The 13,769-nt window shown below is 45.4% G+C and overlaps 1 pseudogene; it reads right to left on the reverse strand.

Moving 5' to 3' along the window:
- Positions 1 to 13,769, reverse strand: part of LOC142699078 (EGF domain-specific O-linked N-acetylglucosamine transferase-like) — a 122,805-nt pseudogene that overhangs the window by 10,436 nt on the left and 98,600 nt on the right.

Here is a 13,769-nt window from a genome sequence, read left to right on the forward strand (position 1 = left end):
ACATTGCACCAAAAACTCTGCTGAATAATTACTGTGCAGACAGGGGTGCACCATCCATGCGGCAAGATGAGAAGTTCACCTCAGACAGGACCCTTCTCTGACTGCAGGGGACTTGGCAGACATCCCTGAATCTTCTCATCTTCAATTTGGAAAGTAGGGGACGCAATTTCACTCAGGAAGTAAGAGGCACCTCTGTACTATATAGAATAACCAGCGGAGTCAATGCTGATCTCTGTCAGAAGCCTCTCAGAAGGCACATTGGCAAAGATCCTAATCCAAATCCCTAAACTTTTCAGGAAAATAGGATATGCTAAATTCTGAAGTCCAGCCAATCTGAATTACAACCTGTATTATAGTCCAGAGCTGCATTCATAATTCTGCAGACTACCACTTGTCAACTCAGTGTCTGCACAGAGATTGCTGTAGAGCCTATAGTGATTTACACTCTGGGAAGGGTCATCTTATACCAGGATCTGATGTAGAGAAGACTAACTGCTCCATTGTATTATAGGAGCTAAACTGTCAGGGTATGTGCACACTAATTACGTCCGTAATTGACGGACGTATTTCGGCTGCAATTAGCGGACCGAACACAGTGCAGGGAGCCGGGCTCCTAGGATCATACTTATGTACGACGCTAGGAGTTCCTTCCTCGCTGTAGGACAACGGTCCCGTACTGTAATCATGTTTTCAGTACGGGACAGTTGTCCGGCAGCGAGGCAGGGACTCCTAGCGTCGTACATAACTATGATGCTAGGAGCCCGGCTCTCTGCAATGTGTTCGGTCCGGTACTTGCGGCCGAAATACGTCCGTCAGTTACGGACGTAATTAGTGTGTGTGCACATACCCTCAGGGGTGGGTCTGTCGACAAGCTTGTTGACTCATTCCATTGACAATTAGCAGAATCGTGAATGCAGCTCTGGACTATAATACAGTCCATACAACCCGTTACATTTCAGTGTGTTGGACTTCTAAGGGTATGTTCACACGCAGTGGTTTCAGATGTAATTCGGTTGTTTTACGCCTCGTATTACACCTGAAAAACCGCCCCTAATACGCCTACAAACATCTGCCCATTGCTTTCAATGGGAATTACGATGTTCTGTTCCCACGAGCCTTTATTTTATGCGTTGGTGTCAAAACACGGCGCATAAAATAACGGCTCGTCAAAAGAAGTGCAGGACACTTCTTGTGACGTTTTTGGAGCGTTTTTTTTACTGACTATTGAAAACAGCTCCAAAAACGTCCGTGAAAAACGCAGCGAAAATCGCGAGTGGCTTAAAAAACGTCTGAAAATCAGGAGCTGTTTTCCCTTGAAAACAGCTCCGTATTTTCAGACGTTTTCGAGTTTGTGTGTGAACATACCCTAAGACACTATGCCAGCTATAAGAATATTCAGAGCATCTCAATTAAAGTGGTATTCCCAGAATTGACAATTATTACCTATCCATAGGATAGATGAGAATTGTCAGATCACTGGGGGCCCCAACACCGGGATTCCCAACCGATTGAGAGAACGGTGGTCCGAACCCTTGAGGATTTTAAATAGAGTGGCGGTCAAGCTGGGGGGGGGGGGCACATTTTTATAATACCAGATGAATGATTGTGATATGTCAAATAAAAAAGCAACACAGAACCGTCACTTATCAGCCTTGAACTAGACCGTATTAGAGGGAGTAGATGGTCAGGGGCAGATGATAATGTGGTCATTGTGATCCCGGACACAGAGAATTGTTCAGTCTCCATGGAGCTTCACATCTCAATGGTTGAGGAGATTACAGTGGATTATAAATCAGGATTTTCTCCTTTGACACAGTCTGGCCCAGAACACGACAGGTTGCCGGGGACAATTTCCTTTTAGAAAGCAGAACCATCTGCCCAGGGAGGATAAGCCGATTACCTATCCCGCTAGACAGCCCATGAATGTACCCAAACCCTATGGGACCAAGTGCAACTGCTGATCGACAAGTGAACGCTGGAAGGGGTGCGCCGACCTCTGGCTTTGGTAAATCATTTTTCAATTCTATTGCGGAATGAAAAATAGCGCTCTTTGTGTAGAGATCGCTGGCTCTGGAAGGTCATCTCCACCCTGAATCATTTATTTTGGGAGCTGTGAAGGGAGGATAGTAATAAAGATAAGCAGGACTGGTCATCACTTTCTGATCACTTCTCAAGGGGCCAAGAAATTGAACAATAGATACAAGCAGCTCTTAAAATGGAAGACGCTGATTAAAGTGTAGGATTTATTTTTATTTTATATGACTATAATTCTGTGCTGATTTATTTGGTTATTTATTTTATAGGGTTTAGGACTACATTTTTTTATTTTTCTTATAAAGAGCCCCAAATCGTTAAAGGGGTTGTCCAGGAACGGGGTGTTTTTTCATACTGATGACCTATCCACAGGATAGGTTATCATCATATGATCGGTGGGGGTCCGACACCGCACCTATCAGCTGTCCAGGCTGCCTCCGGGCGCCAGATGTTGTGCAGTGGCCGGTGTCAGAAGCAGATGGCTCCGTGGCTATAGTGGCCGTGCTGCAGTACTGCAACTCTGCTCTAATTCAATTGAATACAACCCCTTTAACTTACCTTCACACAGCCATAGAGTTAAAGTGTAACTAAATGTTCAATAAACTTCTGACATGTCACATGTTTTGATTGGTGGGGGTACATGCACTGAGACCCCCACCAAATCGGTAAAACGGAGCGGCAGAAGGGCTCGTGTGAGCGCTCAGCCGATTCATTTCTGTTCAGCTTTTTCCGGAAGTCTATGAGCCCGTACTCCGATACAACAGCTTTCCGGAAAGAGCCGAACAGAAACCAAGTGACACAGCGCTCACATGAGCGCTTCAGCTGCTTCGTTTTAGCGATTGGTGGGGTTCTCAGTGCTGAGTCCCCTACCAATCAAAACTTCTTACATGTCAGAAGTTTGTTGAACGTGTAGTTATCCTTTAAATAGTAAAATTATGTGTGCCTGCAGCCACCACTAGGGGGCGCTCCCTACATACACCTACTATTAAATTGCATAATAAATAGATCTTTAACAAACTCACCCTAGTGGTGGCTGCAGAAGACCGAAATGTATCATATATAACCCCATAGCTGTGTGAACAGAAATCTGAGATTTTTTGCTCTGCAACAGGAAAAATGGAGCTTCATACCCTATAAAGATTATGAAATCAGCATCGATTTTTGCACTTCTCTTAAACTAAGGAGTTCCCTACAAACAGACAGCAGGTTTTCTGATTATTTTTCATGCAATGAACAGTGTCAATAATTTTCATATTTATGAATAGAATGCCAAAACAACAGTGAAGACTGACGCACTGACAGTGTATTAGAAAAATGTAAAAATGAAAAAGGAAAGGCTTCAAAAGGTTAAATTGAACTCAAGTCTATTATGTACACGAGCGTAATATACGCGCGTGCTTTTCACACGTGTCGTACGCACCTATATTAGGCTATGGGGCAGTGCAGACAGTGCGTGAATTTTGCTCAGTGTGAGTCCGCAGCGTAAAACTCACGACATGTCCTTTCTTTGTGCACTGTTCGCGCATCACGCACCCATTGAAGTCAATGGGTGTGTGAAAACCACGCATGCCGCACGGAAGCACTTCCGTGCGAACTGCGTGATTCGCGCAAGAGCTGTCATTCTCTGAATGTAAACAGAAAAGCACCACGTGCTTTACTGTTTACAAACATCCAAACGGAGTGTCATAATGATGGCGGCTGCGCGAAAATCACGCAGCAACACATCATACACTGATGACACACGGAGCTGTTATGTGCCTTTTGCGCACGAAAAAAACGCAGCGTTTTTTGCGTGTGCAAAACGCACACACTCGTGTAAATCAGGCCTTAGATACCACTTAGGGTCTATGGAAAACCGGGTATTATTTGATATTTTTTGGGGGAATTAGGAATTTGGTGCAGGTGAATTAATCTCCATTTAATAGAGCCTCCAATAAAATTCTCCCTCCTATTACAGAAAATCTTGTCTCATACTGGCACAATGTACACTTGGCAATTCACCAGCCTGTGTTCCCAGCGCCGTAAAAATATAGAAGAATTTGCTTCCTGTTCTCACGCCCAAGAATAATCAGATCTGTCCCCGAGGTTGTGTATGACTGGGTCAGTGCTGCAGGTGGTAACAGAAAACTCCAGCTTCAAAAGTCTCTATAAAGAGGCCACGTCTTGGCCGACAGTAATGGAAACCAAACCGTGCACCTGGGTCAGCGAGACACGATCGGGATAAGAATGTTTCCATTCACTGACAGTGAGCAGGGATTTTGAAAATAGAGAGGCGTTGAAACACAAAATATATTATAAAGTTGACCTTAGAAAGTAGAACTTTTTATTATACACTAATTAAAGTGTATCTATCGTGATAATGTTTTTGTATTAATCCGTAGTTCATGTGAATATATGAAACTTTGTAATACATCTTATTAGTGGAAAGTAACATGTCCCCTCCCCCCCCTCACAGTTCCCTTCCCTGCCTGCAGGCTCTCTGTATATGTTCAGAAAACGTAAAAGTCCTCAAAATATTTGCAGGAATACAGAAAATAGAAGAAATAGCGGAGGAAGAGGAGGGGGATGCAGCTGCACATTCTCGGTGTCTGTGAGACATCAGATTGTCTCGGAGTACCGAGCGTAGCCATAGCATCACAGAGGACAGCGTGATGAACACAGCGGGATAGGCATAGAAAATGGGGGTCATCATCCTTCTGAACTCCAGCTGTTGTAGAACTACAATTCCCAGCATGGCCTGACAGCATGTGGATAGAATAATAATAAAGTCTTTGGCTGCCAGTGCATGTTGGGAGTTGTAGTTTCACAATAGCTGGAGTGCTGACCCCTGTACTAGGGCGTGTGCAACCAGCAATGTTATGAAGTTAAAGGGGTAGTCTGGAGAAAACCCAATCTCAAATCCCCAAAGAGGGAATTCTGTTTTATTCGGGCAGGGTTCCTTTTCAGAGCACAAGCCAGAACTACTACAAAGAGTGTCCTGGCATTACAGAGAGAGCCCACTGATTTCAATAGGCAGCGTGTAATGCTTCATTTCCCCTGTGGTGGCGCTGCAGGGGAAATGAACACTTGGCATCAGGTTCACAGATGATTGCTGGAGGGTCCTGTAACAAAAAGGAATTGTCCAAAGAGGATAAGTTTCCATGCTGGCAATGCCAAGCTATGGATATCCACGTATGACAGGTTACAGTACTGCTACATTCAGACCAACAGAGGAGGGGGAGGGTCAACAAAGGGACCCCACCGCCTCCATTTTTATAACACATACCCCTTTAAGAAAGAAAAAAAAAATACTTACTGTGTCCCACATGACAATATGGACGTCGGTGCTGAAGGAGTTGTTAATATGTTGTGTAATATAGAGATTGACAAAATCCCAGAAGTGGTGATAGAGATTTACACCTGGGAACAACGAAAAATAAAATAATTACAATATTAGTAACAATAAACTCACATTTGCTTCCTAAAATCTACCATCTCTTCCTGTGAACATATAAAAATCAACAAAACCGGATTATCAGACATTCTGGATTATTGGACAGTCACACAATAATATAAAAAACTAATTTCCAGGGCTGAATAAAGGAAACAATGAAATCCTAGCAGCCGTGTCCATGTCTGTTAACCAGTCCAGTCTTGTCAGATTCCTGGTTATTCTGCAGCTCTGTGCCGGAAACAAGGGCAGGATGATCAGACTTTCTAGATTATCAGATGGCGGATTACAGGAATTTGACTGTATTATGTTTTAGACAGATTTATTCACAGGCCGTGACTGCGCGGTCACTAGACATAACCTCGGCTGTTCTTCATCTGGGGCAAACATTCCGTTTTCTGCCCTAGCCTCGTAAATGGTTAGCACCCCCTGGCACATGCCCTGCCAGCCGCCTCCCAGGCTACATAAGACTTGTGAACTACACTTCTAAAAATCCTTCCTAGAATATAAATAAAGGGATTGGAGTGCAGTAAACATTTGGCGCATCCCATTTCCCCCCTACCGAGAACAGCAAGTACCCGGAGATTGTTGAGATGCTACATGGAAGAAACCGTAGGCCCTGTTCACACAGTTTTTTGCAGGCAGAAAAAAAATCTGTGTATTTGAGGCAGATCTTGACCTGCCTGCGCTTTTTTGACGCGGTTTTCTCGGAATCTAACGCTGCAGGATTTTTCTGCCTCCCTTTGATTTCAATGGGAGGTCAGAGGCGGAACCGTGGCAAGAAAGGACATGCTGCTCTTTTTTAACCCGTGAGCGGCCAAAAGCTGCTCGGGAAAAAAACGCTCTGCCTTCCATTGAAATCATCGGGGGCGATTTCTGCAGTTTTTTGGCGCTGATTGCTATGCGGTTTCCTCATCAAAATCAGCGCCAAAAATCTTTGTGTGAACAGGGCCTTAGGGCTCATGCACACATCAGTTCATTTCTTCAGTGTGCTATCTGTTTTTTTCAGGGATCCGCGTTCTCAATCTGAAAAACTCAGGGCAGGTCCTATCCCGGTCAGTATTTGCAGATCGGTCTCACCCATTCTGGTCTAGGAGTCCGTGAAAAAAAAATGAAAAAAACGGACTGCCCATGGAAGCCATCTGTATGCAGTCAGTTTATTGCAGCCATATAAAAGGACAAGGATATGTGAATGAGCCTAAGGCTACATTCAGATGAGCGTGTCCGATTTGTGCACGTTAAAAACGCAGCGTTTTTTCTACATTTCATGTCTGTGTGCGTTGCGTATTGGCATCAGTATTTCTATGTAATTGATTTGTGAAACACAGACAGAACACGGATGTCGTCCGTGTGCTGTTCGTGGTTTTCATGCACTCATAGACATTAATAGGCGACAAGTTCTGCAAACACGGACCAATATAGGACAAGCAGGGAGTTCCACGCAACGGACACTCGCGGTGTGAAAATTTAGGCATGTCTGAATAGCCCCATTGAAATCAATGGGTCCGTGTGCTACACGTTATTTCACATAAATGTAGTCAGAGCAGGGCTGCGGCTGTGTAATACACGTGTAATACAGCCATTGCCCCGCTCCTGACAAGTGTGCACGTGGGGTCAGCATGCGGCCAGAGCTGCACTAATGAGCGCTGGCACTGAATACAGAGAACATGGCGGGCGCACTGCAAAACACCCCCATATTCGGTCTTCAGTCCCGGTGCCGCCGCTCATTAGCTGGTCGCATCACCTCATGCTGACTGTGCGTACACTTGATGTCAGGAGCGGTGCAATTTCTGTATTACACAGCCGCAGCTCGGCTTTATTGCCAGAGATCAGAGAAATTTCTGATCTGCGATGCTATTCCCTTGAATGCTGTGATCGAAGCTGACCGCAGCATTGAAGGGGAAAACGAGAAGGGGGATGCCCCGTGGATTGCGTCACAGGGAATCCCTGTGATGCTTGAGGGACATACCATATATGGGCAGACAATCCAGGGTCCATTGAAGGACACCAAGGCTGTCTGACCGTATATTCCTGTTGTTAGGGCATACTTCGTAAACAGGCAGTTGTTAGGTCATACCCATCAGTACACAGGCTAATGTACTGGTATATAGATAGATATATGCCAGTACATTAAAGTTTAAAAAAGTAAAAAAATGAAGTAATGTGAAATACTTAATGTGCGGCACATGGAGGTTCAAAATTCTTCACACCCCGTGCCTCACATCAGTGAATGGAACTTCTTTTTTTTTTATTACAGTTGGCAAAGTATCGTTTTGGTATCAAGAGTCGCAACACTACACAAAGTATCGGTATCAAAGTCCAAATTCTTGTAACGTGAGTCGTGACAATCCTAATCAGATGTACACATTACCTGCATCTAACTTCATGATATACGTCGGCCTCTCGACGACGACGTCACAATGTCCATCTTCTATGGGTCTGAACGTCAGGGAGCCGAATGTCTGCAGCTCCGCAAACCTGGAATTACAAGAAACCAGAAATATTCACAACATTTCAGAGCAAGTTCAATCAGGAATCTTATAAACCCTGAGCGGAGGAGACCAAAACCAACATTCTGTAGATTATTATTATAAAACAGAAAGCTCGGCCATAACCAATAAGATCTCCATTACAAATCTTAACTGGCATGTCACCCAGCTTTCCCAAACTCCTGAAAGGTAAATCTGCCATGTTCTACACTTCTTCCCCTGTAATGCTCGATGATGAGACACATTTGCCTTTTGGGACCCAACTGTTATGGGAATTTTAATACTGGTAATATTAGTAGTCACTCAGCTTTTCAAGAAACAGGTATAACTAGCTAACTAACTAACTAACTAACTAACTAGAGGCTGCGTATAAGACTAGCATTTATTTATCTGTACTTGCCGCCATCTTCTACCAGCGACAATCTGAAGATTAATATTGAAATATAATAAATACATAACCAAAGAATACAGACATCTGCAGATCAGCGGCAGTACCAAGGAGGAATGTTTGATAGTCTTAAAGGGGATGTCATACATTGCGGTCATATCACAGATTTTTTTCTGCAGTTTGCACTACGTGACAGCAAGAACACAGGGGTTTTGCAAAAAAAAAAAAAAAAAAAAAGCATTTTTGCCATGGAGTCTTGGAAAAACAGTGACATGACTGCAACGTGTGAACACAGCCTAAAAGGTCAAGGTAAAACAATGAGAGTGGTCGTGTGAACTTGTATTCAGACGACAGAATCCTGCAGCGACATCATGTAACGAGTATTAGCACATCCTAAATTATCATCAGGAAAGCAGTGAGTATTTAGACTTACCATCCCCGTCCAGCTATAGTCCATTCATGATTGAGTTTCCGGGATTATTCTTTTATGTTGGTGGTGACGGAGGATCTCGGTGGTGATGGGACAGGAGTTTCCATTTCTCTCAGACTTTCAGAGCTGCAGGCCGTGTTGTGAAGACATAATGATGGATGTTTTTGGACATTACTAGTTTGATGGGAATCTCCATTTGTAGGCAATGATCTCGATGTGATGATGAGATTGTGTAAAGTCGTCCAACTCTGGGGGAAGATTTTTCAGCTTTGGGGCCAGTGTTTTCTCTACGGTGGAGACATCTGGAGGCAGAAATCTCATGAAGTCGGTGACTTAGAGACCAAATGCAGGATTCCTCAAAGTCAATTGTGGTTGAGAAGGGATCGGTCTCCTATGTCCAGAATTGTTTTTCTCCATTTCCTCATTTTTATTAATCAGTTCATTCTGTGATTTGGCAATGGTCTCTGATTGGAGCAATTCCTTTTTTAGAGAGTCGACAATTTCTATTACATTGTCCTAGTTGCGTCCTTAACAGATGCTTCATGAACTCCTCAGTCAGCAGAGGATTCCGGGATAAACAAGTCTACTCCATCAGCTGGAATACTGTGAGAGGGAAAGGATGCCTCTTCTATCTTATTAGATGTAGTTATCGCAGTACTGAGGCCCAGAGTAGAGTCAATTACCAGAGTAAGTTGTCCCAGGGATAGGCATGGGCCCTTCAAGAGTCAGAACACCAATATAGGACATTTCCATCTCTCATTGATCAGAGGAAGAGGCAGCGAGTGTTATGACCAGCGGGTTGTCGACCCACTGTGCTACTCCACCGGTTTGGCTTAGGGCCACCTCTAAGGGCGTTGTCTAAGTAGCCTCCCCAGTCTTCACCCTTTAACCCCCGTACGGGGATCTGGACTTCGCTGCGGGGAGACTACCAGGTCGCTACCTCTTGAGGTGGTCCCGGTGTGAGTAGCGGCTGGCCCAGCGGACCAGAATACAACGGTGAAGCACGCCGAGGGTACAGGCACTGGCAGATGATACTTGGCAGATGGGTGAGGATCAGAAGACAGTTTGTGATAGGCAAGCAGGGATGAGGGAGTCTCCTACATCAGATAACAGACTGTCAGAGGGAGAGGAGGTCTCTGACCAAGACCCCAGTTGGAGCAAAAGGTAAAATCTGCATAATTCTTTTAAAACCGCCAGGTACCACTCTCAACATTGGTTTTGACATCACCCTGCACATGGGGAGCATTATTAATTATTATTATATTATTTTTCAGGTCCTTTACATTAGGAATACCCCTTTAATCAAATAACTTCCCATTGTCCTGGTGATTGATTTATCCCTTCACCCCTTATCAGCAAGACATGGCGGCTCCAATTAAGCAGGACACCAGGGAGTAGTGGGGAGTTCTGGTGTGGGACTTGGAGTCTGGTTTAGGGATTATGACCTGAAGCAGGTTCCATAGTGTAATGGTTAGCACTCTGAATCTCGGCCAGACTGTCCATCAGCAGCATCAGCAGGAGGGAACCAAGGATAATCAGGGCGGGCCAACAGTGAAAATCAGGGGACACTGAAAGTACCCGTGTGCTAGGAGGACCCTTGGGAACATACAAAGGGGAGTTCTAGTGGGAGACTTGGAGTCTGGTTTAAGGGTTACGACCTGAAGCACGTTCCATAGTGTAATGGTTAGCACTCTGTGAGAGAACGGGGGATCATCAGTGCAGGCCTGCCTTAAAAGCAGGGGGGCACTAAAGGTATGTAGCGGGGATCACCCTGAAAAGTAACACGGCAATGAACCACATCTACAGACCACAAGGTACCAAATCGTCAGGCAGAAGAATAGTCGCTGGTCAAGCAAAGGTCAGGGCAGGCAGCAAACAAGCGTAGTCGATGGACAGGCCGGGGTCAGGGCAGGCAGCAAACTAGCGTAGTCAAATAAACAGGCATAGGTCAGGGCAGGCAGCAGTCAGAAAGAGTAGTCCAATAAACAAGCCAAATGTCAAAACCAGAAAATCAATCATATGAAATCGCAGCGAGTGCCCTGATGTTACCGGCACGCTGCAGGAGACTCCACCACTAGATCTTCTTGCAGCGAAATGAAATTTCCCCGTGGAACTCCTTCTCCGGATAGATGGTGTCTCTGGAGAAGGTGTACCGCACATAGTCTCCCTCATCGCTGACATAGCACCTGCAATCATCTGCCAATGGCGTGTTCAGCATGGCTCTCAGCATCCTGCGTGATGCACCACCCATAGTGTCCCATAGTGGGGTCTCATGCACCTGTCTGGCAGTCACTTTAATGCGCGGTGGTAACACATAAGGTGCACTGCGGACCCTGGATTTTCGAGCCACTACTGGTGACCCCCTGTTTGTGGCAGAGACTAGTGGCTTTCTTGCCAGAAACTTCTCCCAGGCAGTTGGTCTCTTGGGAGATGGGGCAGTGGTCTGGTCCTCACCTGATGGTATGGTGGGTATGGGCACCAGATGTTCCTCCCTTGCTGCACGGGTAGGGACTGCAGCTGTTGGTGGCAGCTCCCAGGCAGATGGTCTCCTGGGCAATGGGGCAGGGGCCGGGACCTCACCTGATGTTATGGTGGGTTTTGGCACCTGATGTTCCTCCATTGCTGAGCAGGTGGGGGCTGCAGATGTTGGTGGTGGTGGTGGAGTCTTCAGCTTGAGGTATCGGCCCGATTCTTTATCTGGTGTTCTCCACAGATTTTTAAGAAATGGCACGATCCCCAATGCTGCCGTTAGACGTCCAAAAAAGCCAGTCTGCCTCTGATGTCTCTCAGGCTCCCGGCTGTACGGGGTCTTCCCGGGACGATGGAGATATCTCCGGGGCTGGAACTTTCCACCAGCCCCCGATGCAGCCATCTGGCTGCCTCTTCCTCCACACACTCGGAAGTGTGGGTCTGGAAGGTAGATCCAAAAACAAACAAACAAAAAAATTCAAATAGAAACAAAAGAAACAAGAACCCAGCCGGGATAATCGCAGTAGTGCTTAGCCGCTCCTCTCTCCTCGATATCTGCCTCGCACTGACCGTTCCTGCAGAGAATTCCGTGACTGGATGACGACGCTTCTGTGATGCAGTCCATGGCAACAAGGTCCTAAGTGGTGCTGCCCATGGCATCCAATCAGATTCTAGCTCTCACTGTACAAGTTGTAGGTTAGAAAATAAAAATGTGCATAGATTGGCATGGACAGATTGTACCCAATGTGTGTTTCTCCCACCTTCTCTGTTCGATGAGGAGCCAATAGAGATGTTATGGTTTCAAAATTCTAAATACACCCATGTAATTAATTTCCTTCTGGCAGTAGAGCATGCTGGGATCTGTAGTGCACATTGAACTGGTCAACAGCACAGGTCATTTAAAAAAAAAATCTGTTTGATTTTTCTGTTGAGGGGGATGGGAGAGACGTGATGGCGCTGCCAACAGTTATTTCTCACTGCCATATGCAGTCGACTCCGCTATTGATTCTGTCGGAAAACCGGAAACCTGCCGGAATGGTGACGAACGGAGACCATTAGCGATGTTTCCGTCACCATTGATATCAATGGTGACTGAAACGGAAGCTGTGGTTTCACTTTCACTTTCCGTTACGGGGTTCACTCGACGGAAACCTCCGACGGAACCCCGGAACGGAAAGCGAATGATGATGTGAACAGGCCCTTATAGGAGTTATGTGCCCTGGGATCTTGAAGGCCGTAAAATTGTATTGACAATCATGTCGCTGGTCCCCTGTATAGTTAATATTTTAGTCTCTTAAATAACTTGCATGACTCCACGTCCTAATGTATTATTTTATATAAACAAAGGAAAAATAACCAGAAAAGATTCAGAGATTCCCAGAATCGCATTCATTTGATTTTCATACGTCTCAGTGGAATCATCAACTTTATAAAACGTGTCCCTTAAGCGCCATTAGTCCTAGAAACCATCATGGCTGCCAGCCAATACCGGCATCAACAGACCAATAGGAAACCCAAATGTCATCCAAGGCTGAATGAAGAACTTCCTACGACATGACCCCAGCGGTGATACTGTATAGGATTATTTTTCTGCTGGGAATCCTGTAATAAAGCAGTTTGCAAAGATCGGCACGACTCCGGTATTTTATGCTTTGAGCGCATGGAAAGTAATTCTTAGTTTCCTAAATATTTGTTTGCAGCCGGTAATGTAGCAGTTGGCAATTTCCACAATCAATGCCCGCTAAAGCGAGACGCCAAACACTCCCATCGATTCTGTCCGTAGGACGTGTGAATACAATAATAACGGCCTCTGTTGTCTGACTGTGATTTATATCGCTGGAGTTTAATTACAAGACTCTGTTATATGTTATAAAGTGAGAAGAGAAAATTCCTTTAATCGGAATTAATAGCCCAGCATAGACGAGCAATGACGAGACTCCCCTATATAAAAATCAAGGTAATGGTGGCATATTTGATGATCACATGCACCGTGTACCTAGAGGTTCTCTACCTCTTCTCTAAAATGCCCATAAAGAGGGCTTGAGAGCACTGGGCTACCCGGATTGGCACAGGATGCCCGCTGTTTTTGCCCTTTATGGGCACATTTAAAGCCCCGCTGTGTCATGACCCAAGAGCTGTAAAACTCTTATTAAATGTGAGGCCTAAAAGAGTTTTGCAATGTTACCAGGAGATGCATAGTACTAGGATATGCGGTCATTAGCGGATGTAGGGGGATCTGACCACTTCAACCCCCAATGATTACTCGATTGAAGCGGCCCCGGTTCTTTGTGGAGATTGTTGTGATTTTCCCCTGCACAGCGGCGCTGCCTTCCAGGCGCCGTGGAGGTTCTGCTACTCAGCCCCTTTGTTTTCATGATCGGTGGTGCCATGTGGTCAGATCCTTGACAGTCAGCAAGTCATTACTAAACATATGCCATCACTTATGAAGACTGGGAAGAGAACACATACCAAGACTGCAGGGGGCTCTTGCGATCACCTTGAGAGAGCAGCTTCTGTGAGTCAAGGTCA

The sequence above is a fragment of the Rhinoderma darwinii genome, unplaced genomic scaffold (assembly GCF_050947455.1).
Source record: "Rhinoderma darwinii isolate aRhiDar2 unplaced genomic scaffold, aRhiDar2.hap1 Scaffold_126, whole genome shotgun sequence".
Classification (NCBI taxonomy): domain Eukaryota; kingdom Metazoa; phylum Chordata; class Amphibia; order Anura; family Rhinodermatidae; genus Rhinoderma; species Rhinoderma darwinii.